General features: G+C 45.5%; 1 protein-coding gene across 1 annotated transcript in view; it reads right to left on the reverse strand.

The window, feature by feature from the left end:
* LOC146206569 (regulator of G-protein signaling loco-like) overlaps nt 1-19,309 on the reverse strand; it is a 96,055-nt gene that overhangs the window by 5,133 nt on the left and 71,613 nt on the right. The gene's annotated exons all lie outside the window — the stretch shown is intronic.

Genomic DNA, 19,309 nt, shown 5'->3' on the forward strand with positions numbered 1-19,309 from the left:
CCTGCCATCCCTCAGTCACCACCAATGCATGTAGTTTATCCCATGAAAAGGTCTCAAGCGCTACAACGGACTGGGATTAGATCCATCAGCACAGAAGACCAATGCCATTACTGGGGCTCATCCAACATGGCTGTGCTCTAGATGAATCACGTTGGCAACAGTTTTTGAACTGTGTCCAAGCCCACTTTCAGAATTTGGGTCGGGAAAAAAAAAAAAAAAAAAAAAAGCTGTTGATGACAAATGCTTCAAGCTGGCTTCTTTTTTTATTTTGCAGACACCTAAATTACACTAACCTGCTATGATGACCACTTTAAAAATTATCGCTGCAGTATTAACTACAAAAATATAAATTAAAAAAAAAAAACACAACCTAGCTGTTTATTGTTAGACTAATGAATAGTATTCGCCCTTTCGTGCCCAACAAACCTAAGAGGCAGTGAAGACAGGATATTTGTATCCCTTAAGCTCTTATTTTTTTTCTTTTCTTTGAAAAAGAAATCTGGGGCCAAATTACACGATCACATCACAATCTGTCAAAAGTGTGTAAAAAAGCAAAGAATCAGCCCCATTCCTATTGGTTGATTCTGACCAGCAGACATCGACCAAATGAATCGGGGCGCCTTTTGTGATGCAACAGTTGCATAATTCGCCTCTGTACACCCATTAAAAGAAGAAAAAGAAAATAAACCTACACAGAAATATGCTGGATTATACAGAACAAGTACAAGTCACCTCCTTCAACACAAATACACAGCAAGATCCAAGAAAACAAAACATGGTAGTGAAAATGGTGCTCCTTGGAAAAAAGAGAGCTGGAAGTTTTTCTGAACTCTCCTTCAGGCAATTAAAAGGGATGCTTCACCTTTACGTCACCATAGCATGATAGAACGGCTTAGAACCTTTGTTTTTACTATTTTTCTTTTTTTGCACTTTCATTATTCTTTGTGCTAAATTTTAACCATCACTAGACAGACATGCTCTTCAAACTTTTTTCGTTAGTAGCAAGCCTGAACACGGCGGAAACCATTCATTTCACCTTCAAAAAGTCACAGAAGGCATGATTGCTTACACGCTAAGAATACGAAAGCATAAGATGGCTTAAAGAGAATCAAGGAGTGGATTAAGAGGTAAATTAAACTGTACTGCATATACAGGGGTGGGACGGCCAAAGTAGGTTTTGGAGCAGCTCTTAGGGCAGAAAATGTGCATTCTGGAGCAGATATGATGCAGAGGATAATCATTCTGCAGCAGCAATATCAGCATTTTGCAGCAACTTGAGAGCATGCAGTCAATGTAAAAAACTTCATTAAAATTGAAAATGCCTCCACTACCTTCTTCGCAGTGCAACATAGTAGAAGTGGTGACTGCTTACAAATGGCCCCGTCGCGTTTTGAGTATACTTCACTGCATAAACTATAAGCAATGCGTGACTAGTGCACAGTTTCAGCATACTGGAAAGAGTACAGGGATGCAAGCGAGGCAAATATGCGTACGAGTTCGAACGCGTGACACCACCACCAAATAAAGATAAAATAGCAGTGACATGCCAAGCAGCTTTTGAGATAGAAGCCGCGGGTCGATGTGAAGTTTAGGAAACCGAAACTATGCCACTGAGCTGTACTTCAGAAGAGGGACGCTCCGAACATCATCGTACCTGCCACAGCGTGCACAAAGTTCATGTACACAACTGTTCCATTATATTCAGATTTAGAAGGACTGCTTCAGTGATTGCTGCCTTAGAAGTGTGCACAAGCTGAAATCTTGAGCTCGAGCGCGGTCCTATGCTACAGACCCGAGCCCGGCCCTGTCCGGCCCGACCTGGTGCTCACACTTAAGGCTCGGGCTCAGCCCTTCCCAACATGCAATAATTGCAGTTGAAACGATAATACAGAAGGATATAATTTCAGGATTTCAAGTTTAAGGTTTTAACATTTCAAGTTGATAAATTTGTAGAATATATAGAGGCACAGCACATACGTAGAATATTAGCTTATTGTGAAAAAAATAGCAAGTTATGAATTGGTGAAGGCTTGAGGCAACTGCGGCTTTCCTAGATAATGAATTCAGTAGCGCTGAAGTTTCTTTCCGTGCTCTAACTTGTGGCTGGAATGACTAACATGCTCTTAGCAAGGATAGCATGCTTTGGATAAAGAACTTCTTTGCTTCTCCAAACGTGCGCTAGCTATAAATCTAAAGAAGGAGTTGATTATGTAGCCGAGTATTCGGGGAGCTCCTCTGGCTCACCATGTAGCTTTCACGTCAGCTCTTCACGGCGCTGAGCACAGATGCGAGGGGAAACTCATGCACTATGGATACTTTGAGCTATGGCCCACTTCAACCAAGGCCATGTCCAGGCATGAGCAAACAACAGGTCTGTTCGTTCCGCCATTCATTTCAGCGATGCAGCATGGCGCCCTCTGCACTACGCCGTTCGTTTCAGAAAGTGCAGATGTCGTGCAGGTCGAGTTCACGAAAAGTTCAGCAAAACTGTGCACCTCTTCAGCTGTCAGGTCGAGCTCACGAAAAGTTCAGCAAAACTGTGCACCTCTTCAGCTGTCAGCGCCGAAATGGTGCAGCTGCAGCCGCCGTATGAAAGCAGACAATGGCTTGCGTGAATTGCGATGAACAGTGAAGCGATCCTAGTCAACGAGAACGGTACCCATGTTCACCAAAGAAACAATGACGCATACTTCAAACCATGTCTACCAGGTAAGCAGGTGCATGCGCTATGGTTCATGCTGACTTCAATCGTGATCAAAGTTTATTTGCGGTTTGTGCCAGCTGCCGCATGATGTGCATGCACATGCATTGAGGCTGATTTGTGTCAATGCTTCATTGCGATGTGCTGTTTGAAAATTAATCTTATTCGGCATGTTGGCGCCGGTTGATGTGAGTGGCAATTAATTCATAGCTAGCAGACTAGATGCGGTCGGCTTTTGTACATATCTGCATCGCATATTCATGAATGAATGAATCCTATCGCCTGTGCATATGCCGCTCAGACCAACGGCGTTAATCATCCAAAACATGAAGATTTTCAAATAGCACATCACATTAAGTATGTCTTGTGCAAATGCATATATATATGCACCTTTTGCGGCAGCCGGCGATCGAAGTGCACATGGTCATGATTGAAATACATAATCACTATGCATCACACCGCATGTGTGTGTCTAGTTCTTATGAGCACGCGTAGCCGTTACCTTGGCGAATCCAATCGTGTTCTCGTTGACAAGTGCAGTTTATTACAACGCACAGGCCAAATGCATCGCAGCTGGATATTTGCAAAACTTCGTTGTCATGTGCTATTTGAAAATTCATCAAGCAGTGGTGAAACTGGCTACTGGCTTCTTGTAGCAGCTTTTCTAGCAGAAATTTCAAGTTTTGTAGCAGGAAAAATGGCATTTTGTAGCAAATACTTGAGTTTTTGTAGCAAAATTTCAAATCTTCAGACGCTTAAATAAAGAAGGCTTGTTTTATTTCTGGAGCCCAATTGCTCGGATGTTTACAACGACAATAGTAATTTAAAAACAAGCTTCAAGCTCAAATGCAGTCTAAAGTGTTGTTCTTTCCTTAAAAAGCCCCAAATTAAGCAAACAGGGGGCTTTGCTAAAAACAGTCATTTTTATTCAAAGAGAAGGCATAACGAGATATGCAACTGCACTATAAACACCGCAGCCTTGAAAGAAGGTTGCTAGTTGTCTTAATATAAAAACTCTCTGTAGAAATTCAGAACTGCCGCTTCTTAAAACTGCAACTTTAAGGCACTATTTCTTCTCTTGCCTTGATGACTCCTGCTTGGACAGTGCTGCTGTGAGCCTTTCTTGTCCATTCTTCAGAAGAGCTTGTCAACGTCTGCAAAATTTTTAGACCCGACGCCTTTTGAGAAAAGCAGCTCAGCATTGGTGCTCACATTGCTGGCCAGCCATGCACCATGCACCTGTACCTTTTCCTGATTCTGACGTCTTTTCTGGATGTCCTTATCCTGTACATCAGGGTAAAATCTAGGCGCCTTTTTCCTTCAAGACCCGTGCTGATTGGAGGGAAAGGAGGAAGAATACTTTTGCCGGTCCTGAGTGGAGATTTTTTTTTTTCCTCCTCAAGAGAGGCGCGCTGCTGGCGCTGCTCAGTCAAATGCCGTGATACGCGGGGAGCGCTGATTTCGTGCGTTCGCAATCTTTGCTTTCATTCTTTTCCTTCTGGTGGTTTGGCGGAGTGGCTGGTTAATCAAAGCGACGCAGGAACTCGAAGTCGTGAGTCTGCTTCTCCGCAACGCACCACAAGGATTGTGCGTATGCTTTCCTCATTGTGATGAAGACATCCGAGGGTACTTACTGACCGTATGCGGGGCTGCAAATATATTGAGTACCTGCGCATGAGTTATTTTCACACGGGTGCCCACACACATGCAGTTTTGTAGTGGAGGAAAAGAAATAACTGTCAAGACTGAGATAATCTTCTAAATGGCGCGTAAACGTTGACGTTTAGAATTAAGCTGTGAAATTATACAAGATGTTCCACATAAGGTGTTGAACATACAAAAGCGGCTAACAGAGTCCAGTGCACGCGCTCAGAAACAGTCAAATCCTTAGCGCTCCCACTGCTGCTACTAATGCTCTTTTCAATACTTTTCTTTAATGCTATTTCTACAGCTATTGAAACAGCATACCATTCAGCAGTAAGAATTCATGACCAAGAAGGTAATAGTGCCATTGTCCTGAATTATCGCATTTCCTACTTACAGCACTGTTTTTTAACTACAGTAAACTCTCGTTAACTCAAAGTTGTAAAATCCGGGAAAAATTTCGACTTAAACAAAATGGCAAAAATTTCTGGCGTCAATCTCTGGCGATCACCCCCGCCAATGCCTGTCGTTGCCGTTTGTGCACACCGCACAGAGCGACGGAACTCTGCGACAGAGGCGCGATTTCAGTGTTGCTTTGTTACCGCCGCCTCGTCGTTCGGTCAGGAAGAGTACAATTACGCTATATCCCGTTTCTAACACTAAACAGCATGATGTACGGTAAAACAGTGATGAATTTTTTTTGTAACGCATCGCATGAGAAAAAAAAAAAAAAAAAAAAAGGTCACAGCTCAGCGGTGCGCTACTACACTGCGATGCAAGCAGCGACTTCCTCTTGCTCCTTTCGAAAATTAACAATATCTAGCCACACTAGCCATTTTATTTTCCGTTACTACCCTACCAAGCCTTTACTGAATTGTCTCGATGCGCTCATATATGCACGGATCAGACGAAGTGAGCGTTTGCAGGTTCTTCGCTCAAACTGGACTAGAAAAACCAACTTCGCTCGCGAAAATAAAAAAAAAAAAGACGGACATTGAGTAGCCCAAAGCCTTCTGCGATTGGCTGCCTAACGAGCTGCGGCTTCTGGGTGATACGCGAAATTTTCTACAAACCCAGAACCTGAGCGCGACAGCGATGAGAGAAAATGCTTTGGCGGCCCTCGGCCCGTCACGTCCGTCGACATTCCACTGCCCAAAGGGAGCTTTTGTAATAAACGGAAAAGAACTCTCAAGAAAAACTCAACTTTATAATTTTTGAAGGAAGAACCGGGTAATGCTTGACCGCTTCGTGTTGGCATTCGGCCCAATAAAAGTGTCCTCGAGCTGCTAAACGTGTCGCATAAGCCGTTGGTTGCCGCCGCTACATTTAACTTTGTTGCGGACACCACATACACAACAAAAATCAGTCAATGCTTCGTGCACATGGCGCGACGGAACAGAACCACACAATCACTAAATTGCTCTTGCCGGAATGCACGTGCGGAGGGCAGTTGACCGAACCACGCCCAATAAGACCCATCAGCCCCCGCGTGCGATCGGCGCTCACGTGACTGCTCCCAAGGTGAAAAACAGCTGCGTCCGCAGGAATTTTGTATTCGCTCTTCGAACGTGAGTGCGTTTGACACTTAGTATAAGAACGAAGCGCTCGCTTGGAGCCCCTATCACCTTTCGGTAATGACCTTTGCCTTCGGTCTTTCCGGTCCAAATTTCGAGATATCCGCATTACGCCCGAAAAATGCTTCAAGATAAACTGGAGCAAATACATGGCACCTATAAGAGGTGAAAGCGCGGCGTGGAAAATTTTCAACTTAACAGATTTTTCGAGATATGCGAGTTCGTGTTAACGAGGGTTTACTGTATCTGTATCAGTCAGTTCAGTTCAGTCGTGTCCGACTCTTCGTGACCCTATGGACCATGTCACGCCACGCTTTCCGGTCTCTCACTATCTTCCTAACATCACATAACTTCATCTCCAGTGCCTCGAGGATGCCATCTAACCATCGCGTTCGCTGCCTACCCCTTCTCCGGCGACCCTCAACCTTTCCCAACATCAAATCTTTCTCCAGCGACTCCTCTCTTCTCATCAGATGACCAAAGTAGCTGTGCTTTAACTTTAGAATTTGACCCTCCAATGAGCAGTCAGGGTTTACGGTCGACAATATCGACTGATTTGATCTTCTGGCAGTCCAAGGAACTCTCAAGAGTCTTCGCCAGCACCACAATTCAAACGCATCAATTCTTCGGCGGTCAGCCTTTTTCACAGTCCAACTCTTGCATCCATACATCACAACTGGAAAGACCATAGCACGAGTTATACAGATCTTAGTTGGCAGACTAATGTCTCTGCTCTTTACTAGGCGGTCAAGGCTAACCATTGCTCTCTTTCCCAAAAGCAGGCGTCTCCTAATTTCATGGCTGCAGTCTCCTTCCGAGGTAATCTTGGAGCCCAAGAAGAGAAAATCTGTCACAGCTTCCACTTCTTGTCCATTGATGCTCCAGGACTTGATAGGGCAAGACACCTCTTTTTAATGTTCAGTTTAAGCCCAAACTTCTCACTCTCTTCTTGTATGCGCATCAGAAGTCTCTTGAGTTCCACTTCACTTTCTGCCATTAAAGTGGTATCATCCGCATATCTAAGGTTGTTGATGCGTTTTCCAGCGATCTTCACTCCAGCTGAAGACTCGTCCAGACCGGCCTTCCTCATGATGCACTCTGCATATAGGTTAAATAGGCAGGGCGACAGTATGCAGCCTTGCCTCACCCCTTTCTCAATCGGAAACCAATCAGTAAACCATGCCCAGTTCTGACTGTGGCCTCTTGCCCTTCATAAAGGTTCCTGAGGAGACAGATGAGGTGAATTGGAACTCCCATCTCTTGGAGAGCTTGCCACAATCTGCTGTGATCTACGCAGTCAAACGCTTTCGCATAATCAATAAAGCAGAAGTAGATGGGTTTCTGGAACTCTCTTGCTTTTTCCATGATCCAGCGAAGGTTGGCAATTTGGTCTCTAGTTCCTCTGCCCTTGCGAAACCCAGCTTGCACGTCCGGAAGCTCCCGATCCACATACTGCTGCAGCCTTCCTTGGAGGATTTTCAACATCACCTTACTAGCATGCGAAATAAGCGCGATCGTGCGGTAGTTGGAACAATCTTTGGCACTGCCTTTCTTAGGAATGGGGATGTAAACTGACCTCCTCCAATCCTGTGGCCACTGCAGGGTTGTCCAAATCCTCTGACATAATGTATGCAGAATGTTAACAGCGTCATGGTTGAGGTTTTGAAGCAACTCAGCTGGAATGCCATCAATTCCGCTAGCTTTGTTCTTAGCAAGGCTGGCTAAGGCCCATTCAACTTCACTCTTCAGGATGCCCGGCTCGAGATCAGTAATCAGAACCGTCTTATGTTGGGTTTGCACATTCGGGTCCTTCTTTTACAGTTCTTCTGTGTATTCCTGCCACCTCTTCTTTATCTCTGGGGCTTCAGTGAGGTCCTTGCCTCGTTTGTCCTTTATCACGCCCAGCTTAGCACAGAAGCTTCCTTTGATATCGTTGATTGTCTTATACAGAGCTCTTGTGTGCCTAGAAATTTGTGTTCTTGTTTCACCGGCAGTTTGGCTTCATTTAGGCACAACGTGGGATTAGTTTAAGTGAGAAAAGAACAGGTAGTGTTTTTTGCATGGAGAATTTAAATGGATTTTTGTCTGGCCAGGTCGCAGGATTATTTAATGTTCTTTGTATTTGTCGTTTGTATGCTGTTATGCTGGAAGATGTGCAGGCTATTTGCAAGTTATCAACATAAATTGAATACATAATGAACTTTGGGGTTATTTTAGCCATGGAATTCATTTTTACAACAAGCAGCATGGTACTTAAAACACATCCTTGTGGTCCCCTTCTCTAAGTTCTTGCACCAAGTTGTATATAGTTGTACCAAGACGGACATTTTATGAGCAGAGAGGAAGTCGCTCAAAACACATAACATCCTCCCACGAATGCCCGAGTCTCCAAGGTCCCGTAGACACCCTAGGCTTTATTCCTTGCATTCTTGCGTGCGCCAGAATTTATTAATGTGCCGTACCATGGCCGAGGACTGGGGAATAGCAAGGTGCGAGGCAGCGAGGATACAGGCTGCGAAGAGTTCATTCAGTTCATCAACAATGAGGCTATCAAATGGATTCCCTCCAGATTGGCTTCAGATTTGAACAATGACCAGTCAGCTAGATGGAGCTTCCAAAGCCATAGTTTGCTAGGAATGATTGACGGAGGAGATAAAAGGCTGATAATACAAGCAGATGATCGCTTTCATAAGGGTTGTCTATAACGTCCAATTTAAAAACTAGGGATGTGCGACTATTAGAAATTTCGAATATGGATCAATTATGCGTATTCGGGATTTCTGAATATTCAAAAATTACCGAATACATCAAAAATTCACCGCACTTCACCGGAATGCTCGACCACGTAGGCTGTGCAGTGAAGCATCCCCAAAATGCAACGGGGCAGTTTTGTGAAGAGGGACCTTCCCGTAATCGTGATAAGGGCCTTCCCAACAATGTGTGCAAAGCACTTGGTGAAACCAAGAACAAAATGTCTTCTTACTTCGGTTTCATTTCAGATACAGACAAACACCGTGCTGCTGTTCACCAGATAAAATTACTGCGATGCAAATGGTTTTCGGTAGTTTTTTTATCCGGCTCATTCCTTAATTTGAGTTTTCGAGAAATTTGGAAATTGTTTCTGGTTCCTTGAAGGCCAAACTAATTAAAGTTCACGGTATTCAGCAGCAATATGACAGCTCCACCTGGTTTCATGCAGGTCCTTCCTGTAAAGAAAACCAGTATATATGGAATCTTGTCAAAGATTATACTGTATTTTTCACTAGGGTATATACACTTCTGCGCAATTCTAGTTTATTTTAGTTACAAATACCTCGAAAATTCTGGAATAAACATGACAAACAGTGTTTGCTATTTTTAATTTTTTTCCCCACTGATTAGTAATTTGATATTTGAAGTCATTTCTTTTTCCGTATTGATATTTGATTTGTATCGAGAAATTTTAATAGTCACATGCACCTAATTATAATTCTATTTCTTTTGTAAGTGGTTCTCTTCAAGACACCTTAGACCACTTTCAGATAAAGGTTTCATACAGATTCCAATGCTGAACAGTTTTCGCCTTCATGGTACTTCTTACGATATCCATACCTGCCAGGTTCACAGAAAAGGCATTAAGGAGATCTGATCAGACCGGGAGGCAGGGGACAAGGGGGAGGAGTTAACATGCCTTTATAATGACAGAGTTTTTTTTATTTAGTTCTAAAGAGCTTGAATCTGGTTATTTTTGTGTGCAAACCACCGCCGACGTGCCACATCACTTCTCACTGTTGGGGAATCTTCGATGTAGCAGATGCTGCCCTTTTCAGAAATTTCTTTGAGTACTGCCGAGCGTAACAATGTTCACCCCTGCAACATTTTGCCAAAAGAATGTGACCGAAGCTTGTGTCGGACATGGATGATTGGAACTGGGTGCGATTTTTTTTACAGTACTGAACTGCCTCTCCCATTCAGCATTGCTGTGTGGTATACAGAGGATTCCAAGCATTACTGCTGAGATATGGCTAAATTTCTTTTGCCCATCTGCGCCTTTCAGCTGGGAGATGGCACTCCACTAGCTTGTCAGCACATTCCCCTTGTAGCACATATTGAGGAAAGTCAAACACTTCTGACAAATTCCATTTCGAGAGAATTCAAAGCTTGGCCTTTAGTCTCTTGCTGCATTAGTGGCAGTAAGGCCTGAAATCTCTCCACAAAGAAAAGGACACTCTGAAATGACATACTGTTGATGGACTTCAGATCTGCAACTCTAGAATTACAGTACTGTCAGGCAAAGGGAATTAGAGGCAAATATAATTGCAGGCAGTGACCATGTATTTCCGAACAGCCTCATAAAATTGTTCTTGCTCACTTGGCTTGAGTTTCTGAACAATCTGAATGAAGTTTCTGAATGCCTTCATCATCCTTCTGTCCATCTCTGTCCTGGTAATCAACAGTAAATAGGTCGTTGTGTTCCTTTAGGAGGCGCAGCCGCACGAACATTGAAAGGAGGTCTTCAAAAATCCCCAAAAGTAAAGACTGCAGCACGTGTATTTGAGGAGCTTGCGACTGCAGCCGGCAGTTCAATGCCTCAAAGGCAGGAATGGTGTTATTAAAAAAAAAAGACAGCACATTTTGTTCAGGTCAGAGTTCAAGAACTCAAACAGCCTCTCTTAACGTGCTATGCATGGTGGCCTAGTCTGGTCTACCACATCAGTGGCTTTAGCCTTTTTCATTGCCACTGGTATAGTGTCTGTTGCCTTCTTTCTCTTCAGTTTGCATGGCAGGTGCTCCAGTTGTGCACTTTGCGCCGACGCCACTGGAGTCTTTAGAATTTGGTAGTATGACAGAAATTGCGCAGTTGTGGCTTCTGTTTTCACCTCATGGAGGAAAAAAACTCAACAGTGGTCCCCATTGGTTTATTAACCTTTCCAGACATTTCCCAAGACACAGCCATCGGGTTGGCGTGTGCTTCAGAATTTTTCGATACTCAACATTGTGCATTTCTTGAAAATGGCAGCTTTTCTTTTCACACTTTTTTCCAAATAAAAAAAGATATCTACCAGGACTTCGTCTACCTTCACTGGGAGACAAGACGCTACTTTTAGTGCTGCAATGCTGGTTAAATGGCATGGACAGCCAATTATAGTAACGTTTTCATACGCATCGGTCAGCGCTGCCACTGCGCGATTTTTCTTTCCCAGCATCAAATTGGCATTGTCAGAGCCAAGAGATATGCAATTAGACAACGGTACGTCCAAAGGACTGAGAGTATCAGCAATCTGGCGATATTGCGCCAAGTTGACTGGTCCACTAGGGTACTCAGTGCAAGAAGTTTGCTCTCTATCAAGCCCAATTCTTCGAGAAAAAAGGGAACCATGATCGGGTACAGTTGCATTTGGAGATTGTTGCTGCCATGTACGGCAACTGAAAACACTCTTTTCCGGGACACTCACCGTGCTCTCTTGTGCATGGCGTGCCATTTCACCGACAACTGCTGTAGTCTTGGTCCTAGAACGTGCGTAGCCCTTCACATCAGACTTCGGGAACATTGTGCACAACAGAGGTCCCACATGCTCAGAGGCGCTCAGCGGTATGCTATGCTCCAACAAGAAATCTGTAAACAAGCACTCCGCACGGATGACATCGCTGTCGCCTTGTGCACTGAAGAAATCTTGGGAGATGGTGTTGCTTGTCTTGGCAGTGAAGGTTTTTTGAGTGCTTCTTCAATGAAATGTGCATAGTCAGGTCCGTTCTGCCGCCGTGTCAGAAGCTGTGCAAAATGCAAAACGTGCAAAACGCATGATGCTCGCCTTTCCGCGATGCCTCAATATATCCAAGCTCAGCAGTGTACTGCCTTAAGGGGAGACATGGCACTTTGGGCCCGAAAATCGGTCAAAAACCCCGATTTTCAATCTTTTCATTTTTGGATTCCTGGCATAATTCTTCCCCTTTGAGCAAATTTTCATTTAAATCTGATGCGTAATTGCGCAGTAATGTCGATTTAAAGAAGCGTACTTTCCAAAAGCGCCCTTTAAATTGAGGACAGACAGAGCTAATTTCGACAGCGCACCGCGCAAAAACGAAAAGCCGCACCTATGCCATCTTGGTCTTGTTTGAAAGCTCGTGCGTCCGGCTTCCCATCCTCTCTCGGCCAGCCACCATGTGCCAGCAGCAGTAAAATAAAACAAGCGCAAAATTTTCTTCAACGCGCATTCTTATTTGTCGGTAAATGCATGTGACCTGAATGGCACCATCTGATAGGCTTAGGCCCTTTGCTCTGACATGAGAGCTGCACATTTCGCCATTTTGAGCGAGTCCTCGCTGACGCTACGGCACGGAACGCAACTATGCCCGGGGGACCGAAGAAGCACCATTTGGTGTATCTTTTCGGCCGGAGACGAAGAAAAACGAAGAGGAAAGTAGGGAATCGTCTTCTTTTCCGTCTGAAGTCAGCGACCGACGAGGAGCAAGTGCAGACGAACAGCCGCCCGATAGCCGCGAAGAAGCAAACAATGCTTCGCTGGACGACGCATCACTGAACAGTGCACCCATCACTTCTGCGGATCGTCAGCAGCACGATAGCTGCGGAAAAACAGAAAATGCTTCGCTGAACGATGCTTCGCTAGACAGTGCACCCAATGACAACGCACTTGCGGACGCCAGACTCTCCGACCAACGCACGAACGGGCAACCGCCCAGCTGCCGCGGAGAACTAGACAACGTCTCGCTGGAAGTTGCATCGCCGAACAGCGCACCCAACGCGTCTGCAGTTTCCGGCCAAGTGAAAATTGACTCAAAAAATGTCACCGACAGCGACGTGAAGGAGGCAAGCACGCGTGAAAAGGCTTCGCTCGAGCGGCTTGGGCCAATGGCAGCAACGACGTGAAAGATGGAGCTATTCACGGAACTGAGCGGCGCGACAGCATCGGTCACAGATGAACGTAAGGCAGCGTTTACTGCCGTCGACATGCGTGCGGTAAACTCCCTCCTTGGAGCTTTGCGCTGCCAGACTTGTCAAGGACGCGTGGAGATGGTGAGAGGAGATCGCGAATACGACCTCGCGGTGAAACTGATGCTGATCTGCGAGCGGTGCAGCGAGATAGTGACTGAGTGGAGTTCGCGACGGGTACAGGGTCAAAAGAAATGCAACCCGTTTGAAATTATTATCCTTGCCGGGCATGCGATGCTCGCAACAAGTAATGGCCAGACAGCCATGCACGACATTTTCTCAGCGATGGGCCTGTCTGGCTGAGGTCTCCACAAGACGTTTCAGCGGCATTTAAAAAAAACTTTGAACCCCAGTGCAACGAATGCAGCTGAGGCTGTTATGGTGCAGTGAGCAGAAAAAGCGGTTGCAGTCTATGAAAACTTGTGTTTTGGACACAAAGGGAGCATTGCTGTGTGCTTTGATGGCACCTGGATGACGCAGGGCAATTCTTCGCATATAGGAGTAAATGCAGTGGCGGAGCTATTTACTGGCTACATCCTGGACTGCGTCGTGCTTTCAAACTTTTGTTAGGGCTGTGAAATTGGACCCAAACCTGACTCTGATGAGTATGCTGGGTGGAGGAAATCCCATCAGTGCCAGAAGAACCCTGATTGCAAATCTGGCGAAATGGAAGTTGAGGCTGGATTGATCTTGTTCCAGCGGTCTTTAGAAGGCAACGAATTAAAATACACAACCATGCTGTGTGACGGTGACAGCCGCACTTTTAATGCTATCAAGGATACAAAGGTGTACGGCTACGTGGATGTACAGAAAGAAGACTGCATCAATCATGTACAAAAACGTATTGGTGCAGTGGTTCGAAACCTGCTCCAGAAGCACAAAACTGAAGGCATGCGGGGACTTGGCGGGAACGGGAGGCTCACAGCAGACCTCATCAGCAAGCTGAGTGCCTATTATGGTCGAGTACTCAAGTCTCACTGTGGTGATGTTGACGCCATGCAGAGAGCGGTAATGGCAACTTACCACCATGTCACGTCAACTGAAAGCTGCTGTGACCACAGCCTGTGCCCAAGTGGCAAGGATTCTTGGTGCCGTCATAATGCGGCATCAGCAAAAGGTGAGCCACAACCAAGGCACAAGTATAACTTGCCAGCGGATGTGGCAAAGGCACTTTTGCCTGTGTATGAGCGCCTAGCAGATGGAAAGCTGCTGGTGAGATGCAAGCGAGGGAGAACACAAAACTCCAATGAATCGTTTCACTCTGTCATCTGGAGTATGATTTCAAAAGAGCAGCTTTTCTCCCTTTTTGCTGTGGAGGCAGCCGTTGCAGAAGCAGTTCTACGCTTCAATACTGGAAATGAATATGCAGCAACAGCCATTCTTCAAGAAATGAATGTGAATATAACAGACTCCGGCTCAAAAAGCACCAAAGAAAAAGATGTGCGTCACACCACTGCTTCCAGGAAGAAACGGGAATTATCACTGGGCCTCCAGATGATGGCAAAAAAGAAGCACCAGTCTGGGATGCACCCAGATTATTCCCCAGGTGCATTCTAGTGATTTGAGGAGCTTTTGTTGCCATAAAGGCACTTGAAATCGTTTTTCTTCGTTTTCTCAAAACTACAATTTTGACAAACTAACAGCTTTGGAGTGAACATATTTTTGCTTGTAGTTGTGCTAGCGCAGTAATTTTTGTTCTCCTGAAAACAGGAACTCTTACTCTCTGTAGTAAGGCTAATTTCACTGCACATATTGGTCAGTAACATTTTTAAAAAAGATACTTTGTATAAGGCAGGTGCAGGAACTTTTGTTGCAATGGGTTTGGCAGCCCCTAGCTTTAGACCTAATTGGCCTAGGAGGCTCATTCTTGTTTTACTGCATTCCTTAGATGTTAAACGTTACTTTAGTATGCCAAATTTTATCATGGCATAAATTGTTTGGAAAATTATCCAACTCCAAATGAGAAACATAAAATTGTAAATATTTTGAGAACTATTTGTTATATAGAAAAAATAAATGCAGATTTAGAATCAGCGCATAAAACTTTATGAAACACCAAAGTTTCATAGCAATCGATCTGCAAATAAAAAAAAATAGTCCAAAGAGGGGTGTCCCCCCTTAAGAAGACTTGCTTGTGCTCTTTACTTAGCGCCATAGTCGAAACTATGTTAACGCGGCACTAGACAATGCACAATGCACGCCTCCTAAAAACTGCACTAGACCATGCACACCTGAGCTGCCAAAGGTAACAAAGAACAGAAGAAAACACAGAGGTTGCCTGAAGCAAAAACCAGTATAAGTGTAAAAACATTATAGGCAGAACCACTGTGTGAGAGTAGTTTAGGTGAGTAAACAGCGCGGGCGAGCCGCTACGTAGAGACGAGGCCGCGAGATTCTGCTTGCGCGGAGCTTCAACAGATGGCGCTTGCAACTATTGCCCTATTTCGCCCTTCGCGCGCGCTTCGCACCATTCGTGTTCTTTTTCTGCCGCGACTTGCTTCTGCTTTCGTGCTCGCGTTTAATGAAATCTGGATCTCTCTGATCACGTTATTTTATGCGGCGGTGTCATGGTGAAGTGTTTTGTGCCCTTTTGTAATAGCGGCTACAAATCGTGCAAGGAGAAGCACTCGCTTTTCAAGCCGCTGGACAATGAAGCAAGGCTTGAAGCATGGCGGCGAGCAATGCCTCGCAAAGATCGTGTACTGCGAAAGACAGTTTGCTCCCCACTTCATCTTGAAGACGTGGTCAGCGGAAATTGATGGCCGCGTGTTAATGTCCGGGAAGAGAAGAGCTGGCCTCACAAAAGACGCTATTCCGTCTATCTTCGTAGGGGCGCCAAGCTACCTCTCCAAGCGGATCAAGGGTCCTTGCAAGACAGTGAAGCGACTGTCTAATCGTGCAGCTTCAGTCTCTCAAAGCAGCAGCAGCGGCGTCGGATCAACGTTGCCTACCGACACAACTCTCCCTGCGGCAACCGCCCCTGATGAAAACGACGTTGCGTCATCCTGTGAGACTGTCACGGTTAGCTCACCATTTGAAACGCTCAACGAAGCAGGAAGCATTTGCCTGCCTCAGCATTTGTGGGCAGTGCATCGCACCGACGCTGCAGGGGTGAAGGACATTGTGTTTATCGACGCACAGGTAACACACAGGCAAAGGGACGGTTCTTCAGAAATTTTCAATAGAAAGACTTTACATGTCAAGAGTGATCTGACAGTTCAGGCGTATGTCTTCGGCAGGCCTATGGATTGGGCTGCTGTTGGTATAAATTCGGTTGCTGCCTCGTCATCTGAAATTGAAGTTATGCTCCAAACTAATCATAGCCTTAATGTGTGCCTGGGAGGGCCGAGTTTGAAGGACTTTTCGAGTGTGCATCCGGAGTGTGCTTCCGTCGACTGCCACAAGAGATGGAGACACAACAAGTGCCTATTACTGTCACCTAGAGGTGTCATATGTCATCACTGCCGCGGTCTCGCCGACACCTCTAGGTTGCATGCCGACCGCCAAGCTGCAAGAGCGAAACAGGAGCGACCATTGAAGCGCATTAGGCTTTCCGTGCCGCCTTCCCAGCAGGAGGAGCTCAAAGCTTTACGCCATGCAAAATCAGCGTTGCAGCCATCACGAGTGCAGCTTATGAAGCGCAACAAGCTCTTGATCAAGCAGGTACAGGACACCAGAACAGAGCTAAAAAAATTTCAGGAAGAAGACGTCAGAAGTAAACTGCAAGCCCTGAATATGCCACCAGTGCAGAGGCTTTTGCTAGAGGAATGTATTTCAGCTCCCCGAAGCGCAACAAAGAGAAACCGGCGATACACAGATGACTGGATTCTGTTGTGCCTATAGCTACACATATGCACCCCTGCTTCGTACGCTTTTTTACGAAGCAATGATATTTTGCCTTTGCCATGTGTTACTACTGTGAGGAAGTACATAAGCATGGTGGGCCTGAAATGTGGTTTTGACGATAACTTCTTTCAAGCCTTGAAGGTGAAAATATTTAAGAAGACTCCTTTCCAGCGCCGAGGAAGGTTGATAATGGATGAAATTCAAGTAAGAAAAGCATTGGCTGTAAACTCGAAAATGATGACCTACGCCGGTCTCGTCGATGATGGGGAGAGCGACAACCAAAGCAATGAGCTTGCAGACCATGGCCTTGTTTTTGCACTTTCGCCTTTCGGCGAAAATTATTTACAGCCAGTGGCTGTGTTTGCATCGAAGGGGTCAACAAAGGAAACGCTCCTTGCTCAGCTTTTGATTCAGTGCATTGTACATTTAGAGAAGGCCGGTTTCTTCGTCGACGGAGTTGTGTGCGACGGCGCTTCCACGAACCGCGCAATGTGGAAGCAGCTCGGCATCAGTGGCGCATTGGGACATGCCGTTAATTGCTTTGAACATCCAAAAGACGTTTCAAGAAAGGTGTATGTTTTTTCCGACGCACCTCATCTCTTTAACTGCATTAGGAACCGTCTGCACAACAAAAAAGTTCTGAAGAAAGATGGCCAATTTATTACATGGTCGTGCTACGATGCTGTGTTTATTGCCGACAGCAAGAACACTGGAGCGCTTCGAGTCTGCCCCAAGCTCACAATCATGTAAACCCATCCAACATGCTGAAGATGAGAGTAAAGCTGGCCACACAGCTCTTCAGTAACTCTGTTGCCAAAAGAATAATGTTTTATGCTCGTAGAGGTGCGCTAAGGCTGGCTAATGCGGAACCGACACCGAAGTTCACACTTTTTCTGAACGACCTGTTCGACGCTCTAAACCGCCGCTACCCTGAAGAAGGCATTCGACTAGGATGCAGAGATTTCACTACTCTCCAGACTGCATGTGAGTGGCTGGACTCATGGGAACAAGAGGTCATAAACGGTGACATTCCAAAAGGCCTCTTTCTGACCCAGTCGACTGCCGAATGTTTGCACCTTACGCTGAAATCTGTCCTACAACTTTCTAGATACCTTCTGCAAGACTGCGGTTTCAAGTATGTGCTGTCGGCCAAAATGAATCAGGATCCGTTAGAATGCTTCTTCGGTATCATCAGACAAGCGGGAGGACAAATGAGTATCCGACCTTTCCCACATTCTTGCAGCTCTATCGCATGCTAAGCATGTATTCTTTGCTAACACCTCCACAGTTTGGAAACTGTACAGCGTCCGAGAAGGGCCAGACTGCTGTTGTCACTCTGGCGGATTTGAGGGAGATATACAAAAGTTTGGATGAGCAGCGCCTGAACAAACTGCAGGAATTGAAGCAGAAGCTTGGTGGGCCAATTGACGAAAGCAGCTGGGACTGTGAAGAGGTTTTTGAGCTAGACGACTGCGATGCAGCGGCTCAAGACTGCATCGTTTACTACGTTAATGGCTTTGTCTCAAGAAAGCTTGCAAACGAGGCCTCTTGCACGGATTGTAAGCAGGCGCTTGAAGGAACAAAAGGGGTCGCAAATGTTCCTGAAGCCGAGCTGGTGAATCTCAAAACAAGGGGCAGGCTGACGCACCCTAACATGCATCTTTTTTTACCTTTTCAAGTACTGCGAGAAGTTTGAAAAATATGCGAGTGACAGGTACGTGTTCGATAAGACCATTGATGCTGTGCTGTTCCAGTTTACATTTCCATGCAATGTTCATAAAGAAGATATGCTTGCGAAACTGCTGCTTTATTATCTGTGCCTACGCATGCGTCAATACTGCAGGCAATTGAAGAGTCAGAAGGACAATAAGAGCCACAATTTGCAAAAATTATCAAAGGTTGTATGAGCTCGTAGGTAAGGACGAGTGCAATGGTGTTGAAATTTACTTTCTCGTGTTTATTTTTCTTCACCTTCATTTCCAACATTAAGGAGACCTTTCGCGAGTTGTGTTTGTTTCAGAAATGTTAAAGTTGTATCAATAAATTACTAGCGTGACATTCATGCACTGAAGCGACTTGTGATCTGTTTTTTCTTTTTTTTTTTGGGGGGGGGGGGGGGATAGGAATTTAATTTATATGTTCGTAAAATGGCGGTAAGACTGGTTGGGATGGGTCCCTGTATCCTGTATTTCTCCGGTATCGGCATGAGGTCGGTTCCTTAGACAGCGCACTGCTCTACGTATCTTATAACTAGTAAAGTTAAGCGGTAACCGCATGAGGCGACAGCCCCTGGCGATCCGTCGCGCGACGCCGCCGTCAACGCCTGTCGTTGCCGTTGGTGCACACCGCACGGAGTGACGGGACTTGATGACAGAGAGGCGCGTTTTCAGCGCTGCTTTGTAACCGCCGCCTCGTCGTTCAATCAGGGGGACTGCAGTTACGCCATATCCCGTTCATTTCTAACACTAAACAGCATGAAGTACGGTAAAACACTGATGGTACCTTTTGTAATGCGTAGCGGTAAGAAAAAAAAAAAAAAAGTAACAGCGCAGCAGTGCGATACTACACTGCGATGCCGACTTGCAAGCAGTGACCTTCTCCTGCTCCTTTACA

The sequence above is a fragment of the Amblyomma maculatum genome, chromosome 1 (assembly GCF_055883805.1).
Source record: "Amblyomma maculatum isolate TAMU_Amacu chromosome 1, ASM5588380v1, whole genome shotgun sequence".
NCBI classification, from domain to species: Eukaryota; Metazoa; Arthropoda; class Arachnida; order Ixodida; family Ixodidae; genus Amblyomma; species Amblyomma maculatum.